We start from the raw sequence: 20,363 nt of genomic DNA, 5'->3' as shown, positions 1-20,363 counted from the left end.
AAAATGTGTATACTTACTGCATTTGAATCATTTAACCATATGTAACCACCTGCATATGTGTTTGGGGGAAAAAGGCTTTGATTTTGCCACCCTCATGCCACCCTAAGAAAATTTCTCTAGATCCGCCCCTGCCCGAGCTCCCATTTCTAGCTGTGAGTCCGTTAACGTCTGTTGTTTGTAAGCTGCACACAGGTCATGTTAGCGATGAAAACATTACCTTCACACGCAGCTTTAAACGGAAACGATCATCTGCGCCACAACCTTCAAAGAAAAAAAAAGAAAACGGAAAGTTTTGTAAACACCCAAAGATGCGTTTGAGAGCAGCTTCACAATCAGGGAAATCAGAGACTGGCCAGTATGGGATTTAATTCTAGAAATATTTGTTAAAGGTTTTGCAGAAATCAGTCTCACTGCCCTGTTATTGAATGTACACTCCAAAAGGATCTGTTTATACTGCAGTGTGACACCATGTTTTTGAATTAAACCTAGTTTTAATTTAGGAGTACAATAAAACAGGTTTGAATGTCCTGATGCTTCCGTGCTCTTACACAGAGGCCTTGAAGCTTCAGCAGCAAGTTTGTCAGTTTAGCTAATATAGTATAGGGTAGATCATTAGACATTAGCTAATGTCAGCTTTTAGAGCCATTTAGAGTCTGTCTATTTATTTAGCTAGCTAGCTAGCTATCATTAGTCTGCTGGTGTATCACTAATTTGCAGCCAAGTACATGCTGTACTTTATCATTTTATTTTGATTTCCATTCCTATTCTGGTCGAATTAAACTTCATTGTTTCCAGGTGAAAGCAATTCAATAGGATCTCACCTTTCATGATTCAACTTGTATTGTCATTATGCAGTTACATGTCATGTCTTTGGTGTTTTAATGCATGCGATGTGTCTGTGCATGCAGGAGGGTGACAGAGTTCACAGCTCTGGAAAAGAAGTTGTCCCTCAGTGCCATGGTCTAGGTTTTTATAATCCGACCATTCCCAAATTTAAGAGTCCTTCCTTGCTTCACTACAGCTTCATGTACTGAAGCACATTCCTCTTTACAGACGCACTTTTCCTTTAGCTAGCAAGCTCCCTGATTATCATTAAAACACATTAAAATGTTAAGAGAAATGCAGGCAGGACACATCTCACTGGTAAAACAAATTTTCACACTTTATGTTTTAGTCAACTGAATCAGCATGGTGGTGTGGTGGTTAGGACCAGAGCCACAGCAAGGACATCCAGTGTTCAAATCCACCAACTGGCTGTGGCTTTTCTGTGTGGAGTTTGCATGTTTTCCTCGTGTTTGTGTGGGTTCTCTATGGGTACTCTGGTTCCTCCCACAGTCCAAAGAGGTGTCAATGTCTCAATGTGTTAACCCTGCGACAGATTGGTGATGTGTCCAGGGTGTACCTTGCCTCTCGCCCTATGACTGCTGATTAGTCTCAAGCCCCCCTGAGACCCTGAAAAGGATAAGCAGAATAGAATGGATGGATGAATATTTAGGTGACTAAAACAAAAAGAATGATGTCTAAAGCTGTTCCTTTTTTTTTTTTTTTTTTTTGGCGCCTGTCCCGTTTGGCTCTTTTGCCATCAGAATTGTTGTCTAAAGGCAAAGAAAGATGCCCAACGGATTTACTTTACCAAATTGACCATCCCAGCCTTGCCGTAATGGTCCATTTGATTCACCTTTTATTGTTTATTTTATTTTCACTTACTGAATACGGGACAGACTTGACTGGGGGAAAGAAGGGGAGAAAGAAAGAGGGAAAGAGAAACAGCTGAGAAGAGGAACGGGGGAGAAGGGCAAAAGACAAAAACCAACAGAATGAGCAGAAAAAAATAAATAAATGCATATATCAATCACCTGGATCACCTGCTGAGAAAGAAAAAAGAAAACAAGCAGAAGAGAACAAGAGTAATAGAATAAACAACATCACAATGATATATGGGAATATGACAGTAAATACTAAATATTAAACATTATTGTGCAGCACATAAGATCAACAGAACACAGTGTGCTTTGAGGTAGGAGCCAAAAAGGGTGTAGTTTGTGGGTGTGATCACCCGTGTGTACACCTGTGAGCATGGACGCGCTTGTTTTTTTTTTTTAAAAGGTTCCTTCATGTAATGATCTGCTAGAGGGTGTGGGGGGGCCACAGCCCCGTCCTCCAGGGCATGAAGCAGGTATGGAGGAGATCAAAACTCCAGACATCCAGAGGCCCCCAGAACACAAGAGACCAAGGAAGACCAACAGAGGGGCAGCCACGCCACTGTCCGAGAAAGAGCTGAGGAGAGTCCCAGATGAGGGCTCACTCAGCAGCCGCGGAGCAGAAGCCAGGGGGAGTTACAGTGACGCGCCCGTGAGCTCCGCCGGCAGCCAGCCGTGCCTGAGTGACCGAGCCCCTGGCCTCCGAAGTGGCCCGAGCAAGCCCCAGGCTCCAGGCGGCCGCCAAGGAGTGAGCCGGTGTGTACCTGGACGCCCATCCCCGGACACAAAGAACCACCAACGCACCGATGTCTGAGGGAGTCCGCCACTGGCAGGGGAAGTGGTGGTAGGGGGAGATAGGTCTCCAAACCTTGGAGGGCCTAAGATGTCCCCAGAGAGGTGGCGCCTGACACCCAACCTGACATATAGACACAGAAATACAGGCACACACATATACAAACATCCATTCCCACCCTCATGCTCTCATATGCACTTACTCCACACTCAACCAACGTGGAGACAGACATAAAGAGACGCTGTACACACGATCACACTCCCCAAGCATACTCCACCAACCGGGTCTAGGTACCCTTGCCCCTGGAGGGGGGAACTGCACCCAGACCCAGGTGGTGTTACCCTTTTCCCTGCGGTGGGGGGAGGCAGACCGCCCCGACTCCGCAGCAGCAGGGAGGCCCCACACTCCAGACCGCAGTCGGACGGCCAACTCCTCCTCCTAGCCCCCCCGCTCCAGCAGGTCGCAGAGAATGGGGGTGAGAGAAGACTCCAAACCTCCCTCCACCCGCTCATTGTAGTGTTGATGCATGTGTGTTCTAAGATGCATTTAAAACCCAGGAGGGCATGGAGCCACCTGCCAGAGAGCAGCAGGTAAGCGCATGGTCCCTCCTGCTAGCCCTCAATGTCTACGTGTATTTAACATTGAGAGGTGGGCAACGACGCCAGGGGTGGGGTGTACACCCTGATGGTACTTTGGATTCCGTGTATCGTGCCCACCCCCAAGATCCTATATGTATGTGTAATGAGAGTGTGAGTAATGTGAATGTCTAAGTTGTGGGATAAATTGAGGCAGAGGCAGCCAGAAGGGGACGGGGGGGGGGGGGGGGGGGGGGGGGGGTAGCCTCCTCTGCACCCTGGTGACATACCCCTACTCCAAGGTCCTGCATGTGTGGGTGGTTGTGGTGGAGCGGGAAGAGGGAGGCAGCTGGAGATGGGGAGGGAAGGAAGGGAGGGGCAAGTGATCCCTCCCTGGGGCCAGCTCCCCCGCTGACCCCAGTAGGCACCCCCATACTCCGCGACCCGCCAGGGAAAGGGGGCCCAGGCCCATCCAGACCGGGGCCCAGCGCAGCAGCGCCTCCCGGCCCCACAGAGCCCGGGACAGTCCACCCAACCCTACCACAGAGAAAACTGCACCCACCCCACCATCCACTCATCTTCCAGACTACATAAGACAATAAACACCCAGGCTGAGATCTTCCTCCACCTCTCCTGTGTCTCCCCCTCCTGCAGAGAGAGCCCCTGAGGAGAGGAAAGCTCCTGCGAGATGTGACAATCTTCCCCCCAGTTGAAGAGCCCCCCAGGTGGCTCGATGCACCGGCGGCACCCTGCTCCAGGGCTGGGCACCCATGCACCCACCCGCCCACAACCCCGGCAACACACCAACCAGGACCCAAGCTCCCGAGGCCCGGCCAGGGCCCCAGCCCAGAGACGGAGCGCCCCCAGAACCTCACGCCCATCCCGGACCCACCCAGGGGCAGCCAGGCTACCAGGTCAGTAACCCACGTCCGTCAGCACAGACCCTCCCCTAGCCCCGCTGCACGCAGCCGCGAGGAAACAGTCACCTGAGAGCCAACAGAGCCCCTAACCGGACATGACCGCTACCCCGGGTTGAGCCCCCCAAGGTAGATGCCTCCGGTGAACCCCCCGACGCCCTAAGCCTGTCCCTACCCCCACACCAATCCCAACAGTGAAGGCGGGACCAAACTATGACCCCCCACCCCCACTAGGTGATGGAGCTGATCAAGGGAGCCCAGAGCAATTGATCTGATGTGGTGGCAGAGGCTGTATCAAGACTAATGTAATCTAATAGATAATTTCTATATTGGTTAGAATTAAGATTGTTTTTATTTTTCCAGTTCATGAGGACTGTTTTCTTGGCTATGCATAGGGCAGTGAAAACCATATGGGAGATATTCTTTTCTGAAGTGACATTATCTAAGCTGCCCAACAAACACACTAAGGGGGAAGTTGGAATGTTACATTTCAGACACTTCGATAAGTCTTCACATATCTCGCGCCAAAACTTCTGAATTGGTGGACAGAACCAAAGAGCGTGGATATAATTGTCCGGTGAATTGGTTTGGCAGTGTGAGCAGTTGTTGGTAGACGTAAAGCCCTTCTTGAACATCCGATGACCTGTATAGTGCACTCTATGTAATATTTTGTATTGAATTAATTGAAGACTGGGATTTCTAATTAGATGAAAGGTTTTTAAGCAAATCTGAGACCAGAAGTTTAGGTCTAAGTTAACTGATAAATCCGCTTCCCATTTTGCAATAGGAAGTGATATTGATTCATCTGTTTTAGAAAGCATTCTGTATATTTTGGAAAGTAATTTGGGGGTTTTAAGAGTAAGAAATTGAACCACACTTGGTGGTGTTTGTAGTTCAACATGACCCGGTTTAAATTTCTTTTTTACTATGGATTTAATTTGTTGATATTCTAAAAATCTTTTCTTGTTGATCCCATATTGTGTAATTAGTCCGTCAAATGAAATAAATTCTGTTCCTTCTAGTATATGTTCTAAATATTTGATTCCTTTACCACTCCAATCTGAAAAGTTTATCATATTATTGTTTTGTAATATGTCAGGGTTGTTCCAGATAGGTGTACGTTTGCATGGGATTAATGAAGACGGCGTCAATTTTAGAAACTCCCACCATGCTGTCAGAGAAGAGCTGATGTTGATGCTTTTAAAGCATTCATGTCGTTGGATGTTTGAGCTGATAAATGGTAGGTCTGAGATCTCTAGATTATTGCAAAGTGCTTGTTCTACATCTAGCCAAGGTTCATCTAAGAGGGTATGTTTTAGCCATCCTGAGATAAACTGAAGCCTGTTGGCTAAGAAGTACTGCTGAAAGTTAGGCAGTTCTAGTCCTCCTTTATCCTTGGTCTTTTGTAGTGTTTTTAAGCTTATACGTGGGGGTTTATTTTTCCAAAGGAATTTGGACATACATGAATCTAGAGATCTAAACCAAAGCTGTTCCTGGACAGCTCTTTTAAACTCGAAAAGCAGATCTCCTCTGTGGAACAGTTTCTACCAGCAGCGTCAGATATCTAAAGCAAAGCCATACCTCCCTTTGAAGGACCTTGAAAAACTCATTCACGCTCTTATCACTTCCAAATTAGACTACTGTAATTCCCTCTACTCGGGCCTCCAATCTTCCTCTATTCACCGGCTCCAGTTAGTTCAAAACGTAGCTGCACGTCTCTTAACCTGTACTAGAAATTATTCCCACGTCACACCAGTTTTAGCCAGCTTACATTGGCTCCCTGTTGATTATCATATCAATTTCAAAATTCTTTTGCTTACCTTTAAAATTTTCAATAATCTGGCTCCCAGGTATCTATGCGAGCTCCTTCAGTTGTATATTCCTAAAAAGGCACTTAGATCTTCCAATCTAATGCTCCTGATGCAACCGAGGTCTCATCTGAAATCCAGAGGTGATCGGGCCTTTGCTGTCGTAGCTCCCAGACTCTGGAACAACCTTCCTCCTTATATTCATTCCTCTGAGTTCGTCCAGTCTTTTAAAGTGCATCTTAAAACTTATTTTAGACAAACTAGTATGTTATTTCGTGGCGAGTGTTTTGTTTCAAACAATTGTCATATCATTGTTTCCTGCCCTCCTTTTAACTGTCTTATGCTATTGCTCTGACCAACTGTGAAGCACTTTGGTCAACTTTGTTGTATTATTATGTGCTATAGAAAGAAATTTTGATTTTAATTTTGAATTATGACTAAAACCAAGTTTTAGTTTAACATTTGCAGTCAAAATTAACACTGGTGTGAATGTGCCTGAACAGTTTGTAGATTCTAGCTCAGCAATTCCTCTCTAATAGCATAGTTTGTCTCTTCTCCAGCAAACTAACTACAACTGAATCTTCCCAGCTGACCTCAGCTTCAGAGAAACACTATTGGACTTTTGCAGGACTTTTGCAGTAGTTACAGGTAAGGATGCAAGCACAAACTGGTACAAACTATACACCACTATACTGAAATAATCAGGCTATTACTGAAATCAAATCAACAGACTTAACATATCAGTTACATACAAGTCCTTTATAAACTATGATATAAATCTGGAGGTGCTGATAGATGTTTGTATATATCTTCTAATCCAGAAGTCTGTACAATGTGTTTCATAGTTTCTAACAAGCCAATTAGGGTTAAACTTCACAGTTACTGCATGACTGAACTCTACGAAGGAGTATTAGGGCTACATTAACCCTTTCATGCATGAATTATGACAAACTCTAGATTTTTTTTTCTGAAGTCTTTTTCTTCATCTTTAGGCATGAAAAAAAGATTTTTGAACTTAATTTTTTTTAAACTTGTACTTTTCAAATAGTTTTTTATATGTCCACTTAGGTGGACAACTGGCTGACCAGTGGGTGGTAGGATATGGAGTGACACATCAGTGTCTAATGTAGTGGTTTATGTGCAAGTATACCATCAACACTGAGACAAAAACAAGAAAACAGCCTGCCCATCATCTGTTCATAGGAATCGATCATATAGGATTTACCTGCCTTAACTTTCTGTGCACAATAGCCAATCAGATGTTAGAGTCTGTGTGACAGTTAAAGTCAAACATACTTGTGTAGAGAGAGAGTCTACACAAGTATGTTGCTGTTTGATCAGCAGTGTCTCTGCTGATCAAACAGCAGAGACACTTTAATGTCCCTGTAATCAGACTCTGCCCTGTTACTGATTACTCTGTTTGTAGGCTGTTTGTCACTGTCTATAATCAGTCAAATGAATTTTACTTTTATCTCAAATTATGTCCAGTTCTGCTTAAACTATAAGTAGGGATGGACCGATCCGATATAAAGAATCTGTATCACCGTGGTCAAGTGAGCCATCATTTGTGAGCTGCAGTCAAGCCAGCCGCCTCTTATCTGCCGCATAAATTTTCTTGCGCTTCTACACCGGCCTTTACGGCAGCACCTTTTCTCCTTATTTCACAAGGCTGTCCCAATGCAATGTGTGTGCATACATGCATGTGTGAGTGCGCATGTATATGTGTGCGCGGGTCCGCGTTAACGCTGACAGCACTAGTATGAATATAAATCTATATTGTGTGGTTGAAAACAGTTATCAGTACAATTATAAAACACAATAGTAAAACAGGTATGATGTATAAATAAATTTAATTGAATTAATGTCACAAATATTTTTAATTAACACAAGAAATGTTTACTTATGAACAAGATGAAAACATGGAAAACCGGTTCAGCTCTCCTACTTACAGGAATGTAGGTTATATTTACGCAACATAAGTCCAAGGTTAACATCAGGGTTATACATGTAACCAGTTCTATATCACAGAGAGTAAATAAAGGAATGTTCTACATATTTAATGAGAACCTGACATGAATATGAGAATGTAGTTCACATTTTTACCAGCAGTGAGTATCAAATGATGATTTTAACTGTCAAGAGTTAAAGGAAATGCTGGTTTCATTGGAGCTTCAGTGAACGTTCATCATATTCTGAACTCAGAGTAGAGGGAGATTTGCTCTTCTGCTGAAACAGGAGAGTCTCACTGTGACATTTGGTCAGATTGTGATACCAACAGACTGAACTATCTGTTAAATTTAATCTTCCTTTCCAGGGGCGGTGCTCATTAGAGCCAGTTTTGTGGTGCTGCCTGGTGGTTCTTGTGACTGCTGTTGGGGACATATTCAAAGTTTTTGCAATTTTCCAGACTAATTCACCTTTAGTTCTTAAAGTAATGATGGACTGTCTTTTCTCTTTACTTGGCTGATTGCTTCTTGCCCTGATATAAATCCTCCGGGACGATCGTGGCTCAAGAGTTGGGAGTTCGCCTTGTAATTGTAAGGTTGCCGGTTCGAGCCCTGGCTTGGACAGTCTCGGTCGTTGTGCCATTGGGCAAGACACTTCATCCGTTGCCTACTGGTGGTGGTCAGAGGGCCCGGTGGCGCCAGTGTCTGGCAGCCTCACCTCTGTCAGTGCTCCCCAGGGTGGCTGTGGCTATAATGTAGCTTGCCATCACCAGTGTGTGAATGGGTGGATGTGTAAAGTGCTTTGGAGTCCTTAGGCACTAGTAAAGCGCTATACAAATACAGACCATTTACACACCATGACACTGAGTGGAGCATTTGTTTCTCTTTATCCCTCTTTCTTATATTTTTTTTAGATTTTTATATAGGACTGACATTATACTGGGACTATCAAAATAAAACAGAAAACACGAAACAAATCACAAAGACGCAGACTTGACACAGTGAGGCAGACTGAAAGAATAGAACACATGGAACCCAGGGACGACAGAGAAGAATTAACATCAAACTAAACTCATGACCAGAACCAAACTGAAACATCGATTTATAATACTCGTCAAAACAGGATAGCTAAAGAATCAGACATAAATCATAATACAGAAAAACACCAAAACATAAGAAACAGAAAATGCTGGGTCAAAATGACCCAAAACTGTGACATATTTAATGAGAGTCAGTCATGAATATCAGAATGTAGTTTATTTTTTACCTGCAGAGGGACAAATCATCAACTTAAAGTCACACTCTTTCACAGTTAGAGATGGCAGTTTTAAAGACTAAAAACTCCCTGAAAATCCATCATATTTTAAACATGAAAACCATCCATCCATCCATCCATTCGCTTCCGCTTATCCTTTTCAGGGTCGCGGGGGGTGCTGGAGCCTATCCCAGCTGTCATAGGGCGAGAAGCGGGGTACACCCTGGACAGGTCACCAGTCTGTCGCAGGGCTAACACACAAGGACAGACAACCATTCATACTCACATTCACACCTAGTGGCAATTTGGATTTTCCAATTAACCTATCCCCTCAAGCTGCATGTCTTTGGACGGTGGGAGGAAGCCGGAGTACCCGGAGGGAACCCACGCAAACACGGGGAGAACATGCAAACTCCACACAGAAAGACCCCGGCCTGATGTTGGAATTGAACTCAGGACCTTCTTGCTGTGCGGCAACAGTGCTAACCACCGTGCCACCGTGCTGCCCTAAACATGAAAACAAAAATTTATATTTTGACCATGTACAAGATATCTCTTTTCTCTGCTGATCAGACTGGAGAGTCTCAATGTAATATGCTGGCTAGTCAGACTCAGTTTTAGTTTAGAATAAAGTAGAAAATAATGATTCGGCATTGTACAGTGTTGGGAACTACACTTATAACTGTTTTCTAATGGATCATCTAAGCAACTATAGGCAAGCTAATGTCCAGCCATCATTTCCATATTCTAACAGCAAAAGTAAAATTCACAGTGAATCGTGGCTGCTACCCAAACATGTATCTAATGGACAATAATGTGTAAATGTCTCTGAACAGTTTGTAAATTCATCTGTTGTCATCTAAGTGCCCCTGACATGAACTGAAGTGTCTCAGATGAATTTAGCTTCAGAGAAAAACACCACACAAATATTCACCATGAACTTTAAAAAACAGAAAACAACATGTGGATCCTGGAATAATCGTAGCTTCCATCTTTCAAGCACTGAAGAGGAAGACGATTGCAAGGAATCATTTAGAACAGTTTAAAACAACAACTGATTGAGTCCATGAATCTGAAAATGTGTTTCTGAGTGAAAGAGACAAACATACACAGACTATCTGTTCAACAGTCAGAGTGTTTCTCTAACAGGAGGGCACTCTTCACACTCAACTCAGCACAGACACACTGAAGAACCAGGAAACCAGACTGTAAATGCAGGATACAGAGGTTCAGTGAATGTGGTGTTGAAGGTGTGGAGGTGGATCAGAGTGTCAGAGGATAATCCACATACACTGCTACTCTGTTAGAGACAGAGGAGGAGGAGGAGCGGGGGTACAGATATGTTTCTCTGTTACCGTGAACGACAGAGTAACCCTTAACTTCAGAGCAGAACAGGCTCCAAGACTGATCATTCCTTCCAAACACACAGTCTTTACCATCTCCTTTCCTTTTGATTCTTCTGTAACTCAGTGATATTTGAACCTCTAATTTCCACTCGACCTCCCAGTAACAGCGACCAGTAAGGCCATTTTTACATAACAGCTGAGGATACTGGTAATCAAATCTGTCTGGATGATCAGGATATGACTGAACCTCCTCCACACGTGTCACCTTCCTGTTGTTGCCAGACAGCTTGAGGTTTGTGTTTAGTGTGTCTGTGTCAATTGTGAGTTCACAGGAATCTGATGGAGAGAACAAACACAATCCAGCTGCAGTTATTGATCCATCATCTGAGATGTGAATGAGTGATGTGACAGTTTGAAGATGGTTGAATGTGCACTGCTTTCTTTTCATGAATCACATTAAAAACACACTTACACTTCCTCAGACCTGGTGTCAACCATTGTTCTCCAGCAGGCTCCACCCTGAAAGGAGGAGGGGGGTCAGACCAGCACAGTCTCTTTCAGCATGCACACATGGACATTACATCGCTCTCTTACACATACTGTTAGACACTGATAAAGGAATATTTGGGCACATACACTTCAATCCATTTCTGATGATTTCAACTGATCCTGGACAAACATACACATAGACAGAGAATTTATTTAATCCCACACTGGCGAAAGATTACTTGTTACAGCAGCATAAGGGACAGGGAGTCCCTTGTGCTTTTCAGAGTGAAAAGTGAATTAAAGAAATATTAGAAATGTAAAAATAGAAAAAGGTAAATAATGGGTCTATGGGTCTCGGGGACTGGGCAGGACAAAGCTGGCCCTGTAAAGGATAAGCGGAAGGGAGTGGATGGATGTGGAAATCACCAGAAGGTCCTTTCAATTTTGAAATCAGGTCTTCGTTTCTCCTACCATAACACCTGATATATACCAATCAGACAGGACATTAAGACCTGCTGCCTAATTGTGTTGGTCCCCCTTCCCAAAACAGCAAAAGTTGTGATGCACTGTGTATTCTGACAAATAAGAACCATATCTAACCATTAATGGTTCTATATACCAGATTTTAGGTTTTTTGCAGTTCAAGCTACAGTGGCTTGTCCGTTGAATGGGACCACAGGTTAGAACCTTTGCTCCACATGTGCATCAGTGAACCTTGGTCGCTCATTGTCCCCTTGTGGGACAATTAAAGGATTATTCTATTCTATTCTATTCTATTCTATTCTATTCTATTCTATGACCCTGTCCCTGGTCCACCACTGTTCCCTGGACCACTTTTGATAGATACTGACCATCAGAGATGGGCGGTAACGCGTTACTGTAATCCGAATACTTTTTTCAAGTAACGAGTAAAGTAAGGGATTACTATTGCAAAAATGGTAATTAGATAACTGTAACTTTCCCGTGAGCACGCTGCGTTACTGCGTTACTAAAACCGTGAATTTTTTGCGAGAGTGTCTCATGACAATGACGTAAGCGAGTGTGATGTTCGTGGCAACAGCTGTGTTGCAGATCAACAATGGATAATATATCAAGTGCGGGAGAGAGTATGAGCGTGCAGTGTTTAAAGAGTGGAAGTACTGACCTTACTTTGAGTTTGATTCCGTAAAAAGTGACAAAAGCATTAGCGTCCGCTGTTCACTGTGGGAGTGGGAAGAAAACGTCTTTTTACAGCGGAAACCCCCCCCCCCCCCCCCCCAAACTTCCGAGCAAGCACCGTGTATGCTACCAGGGAATGGTAGATTCACAGACAAACTCGCGGATTCTTCCACTGACCACTGCGGCACACCTGCACCAGGGCAAACATCCGCTTGCTATACAGGTGAAAATAGAGCAACAGGAACGCTGAGTCTTTGATTTGATTTATTTTCTGCTGTGTTTCAGTTGCATTTATTTGAAAGACTGAGTGTAAACACAAAAAAATATTTTGTGTAGTCAATAAGCACTTAACAGACAGAAGACAATGCTAGGGTGAACGTGGCATGTTGTATAGAGGACTTTGAGTACTTAAAATTCCAATTTTCTTCAGTTCCGGAGTTTATTTAATTTATTTTTGTGTTGCTTTAAATACCATTATTCTATGTTGTGCACTAATTTAGGAAAACACTGACTCTTGTTTATTAAAAGTGCTATGAATAAAAACTTTTTTTTTAAATTTTGAGAGCTTGCATGCTTTAAAATGTACAGTGAACATTTTCCTGTGGTTGCTAGGTACTTCCACAGTTTGGATTATAAAGATTTACTAATAATTTATTGTTGATCAAGCCAGGCTGAAAGTTTTTCCTGTTTACAGTCTTTCTGTTAAGCTAGGATAAACATGCCCTAAAAAATGAGAAAATAAGTAAACATACAGAGATCTATTCAAATGTTGAATAAATGGTGACCATCTACCTAAATATCTCTTGTTATTGTTCAATTAGACTCGTGTTTATGTTGTAAAATAAGGAAAGATTTTTCTCAATGTGTTATTGCTCATGTCACATTTCCATGAAACAAAGAAGGACAGAAAATGTTTCCAGCTCTTTCTCCTCTATCAGGTATTCTTTCCATACCTGAGAGTGTCAGGTCTCAAGTGTAGAGCCTTAAGACACTTTATTCCAGAGTCTCCAGGATGATTGTAGCTCAGGTCCAGCTCTCTCAGATTTGAGGGGTTGGAGCTCAGGGCTAAAGCTATAGAAGCACAGCCTTCCTCTGTGATCAGACAGCCTGAAAGACTGCAAACACACAAGATAACAATCCATCGGTGAACACTTTATTTTAAAAGTTTGTTTTTTTAATTATATCCATATTCATGTCCACCCATTAAATCAATGTATCTTTATTTATAGTGACCACATGCGACAGACAACAACAGCTGTCTCAAGTTATTAAATTGTGTAAGGAGTTAGTCCAGCATGACTAAAATGTGGTTCAGAGTCACCTGATCCAGTCCTAACTATAAGCTATAAGTATAAAGGACGTCTTTTTTTCTGAATCCAAATTTGGAGCTGGTTCCATAGAAGAGAGACTGCGACACTAGTTACACAAACTCTATAAGCCATAAGTCTGCAGTCTTAGTGTCAAGTGCTCCATTTGAATGATACAATGTGGTCATTAAGCTACAATGTTGATTGATTATTCAAGACTACATGCAGAGGGTGAAATAATTATTGAACACATAATGTATTTTCTTAGTAAATATATTTCTAAAGGTGCTATTGGCATGAAATTCTCACCAGATATGCGTAACAACCCATCCAATCCACACGTGCAAAGAAATCAAAACATAGATGTCCTTAAATTAAGTTTTGTGTAATAATTAGAAGTGAAACAGGGAAAATGTTTCTAGTGTTGAACACACTTACTATAATTTATTTGATCTTCTGTCTAAAAGCCTTTGTTGGTGGCGACATTTTCGCCAGAAATTAATCACAGGTGTGATTTTGGCCCATTCTTCATCAAAAATAGGCTTCAAATCCTGAAGGCTCCATTCCACAAACTCTAAGCTTTGGTTCTTGCCATAAGTTTGCAGTTGGATTCGGGGTAGGTTGTTGGCTGGGACATTATAGCAACTTTACTTTCTTTGAAACCAATTGAAAGTTTCCTTGGCTGTTTGGGATCATTGTCTTGCTGAAACATCCACCCTCATTTCATCTTCATCATTCTGACAGACGGCAGCTGATTTTTTATCAAGAATGTCTTGTTGCATTTTTCCAAACCTCCTTCCTTCGATTATATTAAGGGTGCAAGTGCCCTGTGCTGAAAAATAGTGATACACTATGATGTTCCCATATCCGAAGGTCACTGTTGGTGTTTTTGGTGTGATGTGTAGTTCCCTTTGATCTCCAAACATGGTGTAGATTATGGCATCCAAACATGGCATTTTAATTTTGATCCAATCTGAACAGACTATATTCTTGTAGTATTTCAAAGGCTTATCTAAATATTTTTCATCAAACTTTGAATCATGCTGTTTCTTCAGCAATGGAGTCTTGAGTGGTCAGTGTGCATACAGGCCATGGTCGTTGAGTGCATTACTCATAGTTTTCTTTGAAACAATTATACCTGCTGTTTCCAGGTCTTTCTGTAGCTCTTCAGAAGTGGTTGTTGGATCTTGGATAACTCTTCTGATAATTCCTTTCACTCTTCTGTCTGAAATTTTGTGGTGAGCACCTAGTCATTGTCAGTTTATGTTGAAATGATGCTCTTTTTACTTCTGGATTAAAGCTCCAACACTGCTCACTGGAACCTTCAGTAGTTTAGAAATTCTTCTGTAGCCTATACCATCTGTATGCTTTGTAGCAATAACGTTGTGAAGGTCTTGAGAGAGATCATCAGTGATACACAAAATTAGATATTTCTTGTGTGATGCCTTGGTAATGAGATACATTTTTATAAGCCATCATTTGGGACTAAGACAAGTCATGTTAATTTGCACTGAGTGGCAAAATTGCTTTCTAATTACCATGATGCTCCAAGTCTCTTTACACCTCCATTGCTTTGTGTGTTCAATACTTTTTCCCTATGCTATTTCTGATTTTCACACATAATTCATGGCCCTTTATGGATGATTTCATTGAATGTGGATTGGATGAGTTGTTACTGACATCTGGTCATAATTTCATGTCAACGGCAACAAATAGAAATGTATTTACTTAGAACATTGGTGATGTGTTGGATGCCTTTTTTTTGCTGTGGTAAATGAGAAGAGGTTGTTTCTCTGGATATAAAAGGAAGCTGAGGATAAAAAGCCAATATGGAAGAAATATGATCTCTCTGCAATTATAGGGAACAAATCAGCGTTAGCATTAGAGTTGTAACAATATGGGTTCCGCTCAGTATTTAACTCAGTTTAATCCTCCTGTGTTACCCATCTGTGAGGTTTCAGTACTATTAAGAAGACAATCTACCTGTGTGAAAGTAAAGTTTAGGTAGCTCCTGTAAATTGTGGTGACACATGGCATTGAAGAAAAGTCAAATCATTGTATTTATTTTTATTGTGATAGGCTGATTTTACTTAATTTAATTGCTGTGACCTTATTTTCCCAAAACTCTCATTTTGCGAAACCAACCGTTAAAAATATATATTATAAAATTCCAGACTCTTCATTGCAAAGAGTGAAAAAGAGTAAAAATAGAAAGACATTCGGACATGTAATTCTCTGGATTTAAAATAGCCTAGCAACTGGTGTATGTTTTTTATACTTTTTCAACATGTTCAAAATAAAGATTCAATCAATCAATCAAAAAAACCAGTATCATGCATATCAGTAATTTTTATCAGTTCAAAAATAAAAGAATTTGAATATAAAAAAAAAAACTTTAAGACAGTAACTCAGAGTCTAACAATCCAACCAAATTTGATTCAAAAGTGACTTGAGAATTCTATACAGGTTTTAGTGGCTTATTTTCAGTGGTAATCAGTGGAAAAGTCTGAAATCTAACCTGATAGTTTCCAGTTTACAGTGTGCACTCTTGAAGCCAACAGACAAAAGCTTCACTCCTGAATCCCTCAGGTTGTTGTTACTCAGGTCGAGCTCTCTCAGACTAAAGGATGAGGATCTGAGAAGTGAGGACAGAGCTTCACAGCTTCTCTGTGAGAGGTTACAGCCACTCAGTCTGAAAAACAATGATATTTGTGATCAAATGAAATCACTTAATGTTGAACCTAGAAAACAAAAACAAAGTATGCACTATAGTTCATGGTTAACTAAAATCAATTGGTCGGAAATTTGTCAGATATAAAACGCTTCAAATTTGCCCAATGAAACACAGCTATACCTATGTAGCTGTATTTCACTACATGTTGTACTCTGTATAACTGTGTATGTGACAAATAAAGGTTGTTTGTTTGTTTATTTTGTGGTATATAATTAAATCTAAACCAGTGAGAAGCTGGTAGAGTTAGTCATATTTGTGTAGTACTCACTTTAAGTAGAAAAACATTTTGAACAGACAGAAATAGGCCCATATTTACTTACAGAGCTTTGCTGGAAGCTTTGACCACTGGCTGCAACCTCAGAAGAGCCTCCTCTGAAGCAGAGTATTTCTTCAGGTCAAACACATCCAGATCTTTTTCTGATGACAATACAATGAAGACCAGAGCTGACCAGTGAGCAAGAGACAGTTTTTCTGCAGAGAGATGTCCTGATCTCAGGGACTTTTGGATCTCCTCTTCAAGGGAATGATCATTCAGTTCATTGAGACAGTGGAAAAGGTTAATGTTATTCTCTGCAGACAGATTCTCACTGATCATCTTCTTGATGTACTGAACTGTTTCCTTATTGATCTGTGAGCTTCCTCCTCTCTGTGTAAGCAAGCCTTGTAGGAGAGTCTGATTGGTCTCAAGTAAAAGACCCAGGAAGAAACGAAGGAACAAGTCCAAGTGTCCATTTGGACTCTGTAAGGCTTTGTCCACAGCAGTCTCGTAGAAATGTTTATCTGTTTCAGATTGATGGGATGTTTTTTGTTGCTCTTCCAGCAGATTGACTCCAGAGTTGATGAAGGTCAGATGGACATGAAGAGCAGCCAGAAACTCTTGAACACTTAGATGAACAAAGCAGTACAGTCTTCTCTCCTCTCTAAAGATCTGTGTGAACACTCCTGAGTACACTGAGGCTGCTGTGATATCGATGCCACATTCTGTCAGGTCTGATTCATAGAAGATTAGGTTTCCTTTCTGCAGCTGATCAAAAGCCAGTTTCCCCAGAGACTCAATCATCTTCCTGCTCTCTGGGCTCCAGTGTGGATCTGTCTCAGATCCTCCATCATACTTGACTTTTTTCACTTTGGCCTGAACCACCAGGAAGTGGATGTACATCTCAGTCAGGTTCTTGGGCAGGGGTCCTTTCTCTTTGGTTTTCAGCACATCTTCCAGAACTGTAGCAGTGATCCAGCAAAAGACTGGGATGTGGCACATGATGTGGAGGCTTCGCGATGACTTGATGTGGGAGAATATCTTGCTGGCCTGCTGTTCATCTCTTCCTGATCTTCCAGATCTCTTCCTGAAGTATTCCTCTTTCTGTGAGTCATTGAACCCCCTGATCTCTGTCACCATGTCAAAACAACAGTGAGGGATCTGATGGGCTGCTGCAGGTCGTGTGGTTATCCAGAGGCGAGCAGAGGGAAGAAGATTCCCCCTGATGAGGTTTATCAATAGCACGTCCACTGAGTTGGATAGTGTAGGGTCAGTTAGGATTTCAGATTTGTGGAAGTCCAGAGGAAGTCGACACTCATCCAGACCATCAAGGATAAAAATAACCCGGACGTCTTCAAAGCTGCAGATTCCTGCTTCTTTGGTTTCAGCAAAGAAGTGATGAACAAGTTCCACCAAGCTGAACTTTTTCTCTTTCAGTACATTCAGCTCTCTGAAAGTGAATGGAAATATGAACTGGATGTCCTGGTTGGCTTTGTCTTCAGCCCAGTCCAGAGTGAACTTCTGTGTTAAGACTGTTTTCCCAATGCCAGCCACTCCTTTTGTCAGTACTCTTCTGATTGGTTCATGTCTTCCAGGTGAGGCTTTAAAGATGTCTTCTTGTTTGATTCTTGTTTCTGGTCTGTCTGGTTTCCTGGATGCTATTTCAATCTGTCTGACCTCATGTTCATCATTTACCTCTGCAGTCCCTCCCTCTGTGATGAAGAGCTCTGTGTAGATCTGATTCAGATTGATTGGGTTTCCTGCTTTAGCAACCCCCTCAAACACACACTTGAACTTCTCCTTCAGCGAAGATTTGAGTTCGTGTTGAAGATCTGGAGCAAATATTCCTGAAAACACACAATAAATACATTTAATGATGGAATTATTATTCAGTAAATACCCCTACATCTTTTGTCCCTCCAAAATAGGTTTTTGAATCTATGTTGGTGCATCTTTTCATATATCATTCAATTTCCCATTTATGCAGCAGCTTAAATATTTAAAGACATCCTGTTACTGCTCTCCAGAAATTCAGCCAGTTCCTTCTGCTTCAGTTTCCTCAGGAAGTGCAGCGTTATTTTCACAAATGCTTGTCTGCTGTTCCTGGTCCCCTCTTTATCTTCATCCTCTAAGACCTCATCCTCTTTCTGGCTCCCTAAGCATTCTGGGTAACCTGAACTTCGAGTCTTCTGGATCTTCTTCAGCTCATTCTTCACAAAAGTCATGATGTTGTCCTCCAGCAGCTGGAACAGAAGACGATATGAATAATCCATCCAAACTGAAATCATTGAACAAAACCTCAGATCCATTATGGATACATTAACAATTCAGTGGTCTATAAAGAACAGTATGGAGATCACAGTGAACAGAACAGATGTAAGAGCAGTTGTTCTACATGTACAGACCATAAATACAGAGTCCAAATGTGCTTGATGCTGCTTGGCAGGTTGACCACTGGGAACCTTTGAACTCTCATGGTCCACTCTATGAAGAATCATGAAGAAGTAGTTCACATTATGACTTTCCACACAGAGATAAATACAAGCTAAAGGACACAACAGATGTTTTGATGTTTCTCTTGGTGTTTCGTAAAATGGAGATCCTTGTCTCTGACATTTGAGAAGATCAGATCAGATGAGAAATATGAGGAGTTTTATTTTTGGATTTTGTTTATTTTTATTTTTACATTACATTTTTAAATTTTAAAGCCAAAACAATACCCCACTCTTTTGTGAAGTCCATCTCACGAGATAAAGAACTTTGTGAACATTATTCCCAGATCTTATCATCCATCTTCATCATTGTCCTTTTTGACAGGTGTTTGTGGATGAGGTCAACTCAGAGTCAAAAATAATGGCTGTTATGCTTGTCTTAAAGGAAGAAATAGTTAATCTATTTGACATTTTAGCACTTAAAATGGGTTACCCTTCCAAAGTGAACCAAATTTCCACTAATTAGAAATTGATTTAACTTCAAACAATTTGCAACATGAAAAAGCGCCATAACTCATAACAATCACCCTGTGAACCTGTCATAAAATAAAAACTATTTAAAAAATACAATTTCAAAACTACCCATTAGTACCAATTATTATCTTGAAGAATCAAATCAGCGCATCAACAAGTGTTCATATATTAGTAGCATAACATATGATATAAATGTACATAAAAACATGTTTATAAAGGTCAACAGAAATCAAGTACACAGGTAAAAACACCTACATAATAATTCCCGCTCCAGCATCATGTTCTTCCAGTGAACGTAACTCACAAAAAAAACAAAAAAACAAAACAAAACAACAGACCAGAACTGCTCCATTTTCTCTTTTTGAATGCATTTCTAATGTGTGGACTTCAAACTACAGGGTGGGCCATTGATATGGATACACCGTAATAACATGGGAATGGTTGGTGATATTAAAGTCCTGTTTGTGGCACATTAGTATATGTGAGGGGGCAAACTCCTCAAGATGGGTGGTGACCATGGTCATAGCTGGACTGGCCATCGGGCGTACCGGGCATTTGCCCGGTGGGCCGCTGGCGATTTTTTGTTTTTTTTGGGCCGATGGATTTTTTTTTTTTTTTTTTTAGGAAGGGTATATATAATGAAAGGTGTTGGATTGGCCAATTGGTCATGATCGACTCTGGGCTGGACCAATTACAGCCGAGGAGGCCGGATGCACCCTCCCCCTTGTTTAGCAATCACGTGATTTTCGCGCATTGCATGCCGGGAACTCGTGGCAAAACAATCCAAGTACCGCATCAAATGCAAGCATTTGCAGCACCGCAAAACGTTCATTCTCCGGTTCCAACACCTTCTTGTTTTTTCTTTGCCGCACAAAAAAGGAATGTACAAAACAAAAGGAGAACAATGCCGGTCCGTACAAAGACAGACTCGATGAAAAGACAAAGAAAAATACGAGGAAAAAAATCAAAGGAGTGAAAGGGTCAGACCCTTAGGAGCACACAGAGTGGACAAAAGACGTTAGCGTGCTGCCCAACTTTCACCACGCTCAGATTTATAATTATACGGTTCTTGGAGTGAGTGCATACACTCGTGAAGTTTAGTAACTTCAGGTC

At 41.7% G+C, this 20,363-nt stretch overlaps 1 pseudogene; it reads right to left on the bottom strand.

Moving 5' to 3' along the window:
• Positions 1–18,782, bottom strand: part of LOC113015916 (NACHT, LRR and PYD domains-containing protein 3-like) — a 28,693-nt pseudogene extending 9,911 nt beyond the window's left edge.
• Positions 18,783–20,363: the final 1,581 nt, after the last annotated feature.

The sequence above is a fragment of the Astatotilapia calliptera genome, chromosome 23 (assembly GCF_900246225.1).
Source record: "Astatotilapia calliptera chromosome 23, fAstCal1.2, whole genome shotgun sequence".
Classification (NCBI taxonomy): Eukaryota; Metazoa; Chordata; class Actinopteri; order Cichliformes; family Cichlidae; genus Astatotilapia; species Astatotilapia calliptera.
Note: the sequence above shows the minus strand (reverse complement) of the source record. Positions and strands in the feature narration are given on the sequence as shown.